This window comes from Tupaia chinensis, unplaced genomic scaffold, assembly GCF_000334495.1.
Source record: "Tupaia chinensis unplaced genomic scaffold, TupChi_1.0 Scaffold148607_1, whole genome shotgun sequence".
Taxonomy (NCBI): Eukaryota; Metazoa; Chordata; class Mammalia; order Scandentia; family Tupaiidae; genus Tupaia; species Tupaia belangeri.
In genome coordinates, this window is record NW_006208456.1 from 31,418 (window position 1) to 34,651 (window position 3,234).

Consider the following 3,234-nt stretch of genomic DNA (forward strand, 5'->3'; position numbering starts at 1 on the left):
TTTTTTTTTTTTTTTGAGAGATTTTCACTGTAGGGCGCGTGCGCTCGCCAGACAGACAGAGAGAGACATAGAGACAGAAAGCGAGAAATCACCCCCCAGGGGGGATGGTCACGCCGCAATCCCTTCTCCTCCATTCTCCTCTCGAGATCTTGGGCACGCATGCACATGCGCCCGGCGTGAGTTTTAAGCCACCGGGTCCGGGACACGAACCGCGGTCGACTACGTGGGAGTCCAGCGACATAGCCATTACGCTAACTGTTGGTTCCCCACCTGAGCTTTTTCACACCAAGTGCTTCCAAGGGTGTGGACTTAACTTTGCAAACTCTTTTGACTGTTTTCTCTGAGCAAAAGGACATGGTAAATTTAGAAGGAATAGCATGCCAGTGAGATGACAGGAGACTTATTTAATAAACATGAATTATTTCTTATAAATTAAATGTAGTTTATATAAGATAATGGAGTGTTAGGAATTTACAAGTGTATTATGATTTGTGTAATACAGTGGCATTTTATGGGTTTTTATGGTGACTTTGTATGAATGTTTTATATCTAGTTTAGTCTTGTGGGAATGGCATGGCAAGATAATAATAAGATGCTCCATGAAACGATAAATAAGTGGCCGGAGCCAGCACTATTGGCAGTGTTCTGCCTAAGGGTATTTATCTTTTGTCTTTAATGTACTTTTAAAAATTAAAAAAAATATATATTTGGACATTTTAGAAACATATACCATTAGATACAGCACTATTCAGTAAAAATCTATTCTATTAAATAGTTTTTCAGGAAGCATGTGTGCCACAAACTATCTTGCTTTGGTTTCTAAGACTTGACTAAGAATTTATCTGAAAGGTAGGCTCCAATCTATAGGATTCTGAGCCTTGAGGTCTGAAAGGTTTGATTACTGTAAGACAATTGTAAGTAGATGAACTTAATTCCTAGCTTTTTCTTCTGGAATGGGCTAATCATTTTGAAATTATCTAGTCCATTACAAGAATATTCAATTCCTTAAGCTTTGTGATCTGCTCTTTGGAAAACCTGGTAAAAAAGTAATTTATTTTTCTGTATGATAAGGATGGGTTTACCAGAACATACCCAATATTAATTATAACAAAAAAGCAATATGGATTATATGTGTGTGTGTGTGTGCGCGCATGTGTGTTTTCACATGAAACCATTTTCACAAGCTAGAAACTAACTATGGAGACTGTTCTGAATCGATGCAATCCAAGGGTAGTTAGTTGCAGGCCACACTCAACTCCTTAACACAGCACTGGAGCTCTCATTGATTAAAAATTAAAAAGGGATCTAAGTGAACAAAAACATACTCATACATAATTACATTTTCAAAAGCTACTCTTTACAGAGGTAAACAAGAGAGACTTTCAGGAGGGTGTTGAGGGGGACTGGGAGGTTTAAAGCTATGGCTTTGGTAAGCGCCCGAGTGAAGGGAGTTGTAGGAAAGCATCTGTAAGAGTAGATTCTGCAGCATCGAACTATAATTCTCTAAAAGAGATGGGTGTTTTCTTAATCTAAATTCTGAGGCTCTCAGTAGTTGAGGGCTAGAAACTAGGTCCAAAGAAAAGAGCCATCTTCACAGTACTTAAGAAAGGTGACTGCCATTAGGCTCATGATGCTAAACGGTCCAAGGCTTTTGGTGATGTGATATGGGAGAAAACAATGAATACACAAACCACCAAGTAACACCATTAAAACCAAAGAACATGTTTTCATATAAAACGCATAACACATTATTTATAACATATGGCAACATTTATTCTTTTTTCTTGTCCTCTGTTGTGGACTCTGTTGGTGGTTCCTCCGCCATTGCGTTGTTTCTCTCCAATCCAGGCTGGTTCCCTCCTCTGCCAGGCTTTGGACCCCCTCTAGTCCACTCTCCTTGTCCTCAGGAGTAGATGTGCCTTCTTCTCCATTCTCTGGACTCTCTATCATCTCTTCAAGGTGTGTCTCCTCTGTCTACATCGGTGTGCTCTCTCGTCTTTCTTCTCCTTGGCTTTGTTCACAGCTCGCTCTTCCTCAGGACAGATGCTGCTCTGAGTATGCTCTGCTTGCTTTGCTGCCTCCTTCTCCCTTTCCCCCTGGCTTTTGTGGGCCTGTTCCTCTGCCTGTGCAGTATCAGCTGCAATTTTCTTCATATCCACTTCTCCCTTCAGACCACACAACCTCTTAAATGTATTGTTAAATGAATCTGTGCTTTCCAGGAATTTCCTCTTCTTTTCCTGGTATTGGGCTTCTCTTTGAAGTTCAGCTTCTGGTTTTCATTCATCAACTATTAAGGACTGGACCTGCGTTCTAGCTGTTGTGACAACTGACTGAAACTTTTGGCACCACACTCTCACCAAGGATCTCACAGATGAGGCAGTGGTTCCTCTGGAAGTGGGTGGTGGCTTTTCATGGAAAAGCCATTTTCATAATCACCTGGGTCTTTAGCTGGCCGGATGCTCAGGTAAGGTCCTTACTTCTCCACAAGAAAGTTCTCTGTCAACTTTGTTCCTTTAAAGCAGCTTCTGCACAACTTTTTGCATTTATGTAATCAAAACACGTGGGGGAATTGTGATCGGTTTTCATAGATTCATTGTCTATCTTTACTGCTTCATCTTCATTTAAATATTCTTGTTTTCCTTCATCAGTGAGATCTCACCAATGCCACCAATAATTTAACCATTTTCTGACAATTTCAGGTCAGGCTTGGAAGCCTTTACTTGGTTCTAGACTTTTCAGCTATACCTCATATAGAGTATTAGCAGCTTATCTTATGACTTTGGACATTTTGGAATCATAATGCCAGAGGATGCTGTGACCCAACTGTTGTTTCTGGATGCCCTCCCAGCCTGTAGTTGTAGGCAAGATGACTGTATTGATTGTACCCCACAAACCCTGGTGGGCTGGGCATTGCTGTTGCAGGAACTGAAGTGGGACATAAGATGGTCTTTTTGACATTTTGGAAGATTAAGTTCTCAGTTTCTTAGGAATGAATCTGCTGCGGGCAGAGAACTCCCTCACAGCTCTCGATTGGCTTCCTTTTGTCCTGCACACACCTGTAATGTACTTTAAAAAGAGTGTCATGGGAAACCAGCAGTTAGTGTAATGGCTATATCGCTGGACTCCCATGTAGTCAACCATGGTTCGCGTCCTGAACCCAGTGGCTTAAAACTCACGCCAGGCGCGTGTGCATGCGTGCCCAAGATCCCGAGAGGAGAATGGAGGAGAAGGGAT

At 41.6% G+C, this 3,234-nt stretch overlaps 1 pseudogene; it reads right to left on the reverse strand.

The window, feature by feature from the left end:
• Nucleotides 1-1,771: 1,771 nt before the first annotated feature.
• LOC102487583 (SWI/SNF-related matrix-associated actin-dependent regulator of chromatin subfamily E member 1 pseudogene) lies at nucleotides 1,772-2,958 on the reverse strand (annotated as a pseudogene).
• Nucleotides 2,959-3,234: the final 276 nt, after the last annotated feature.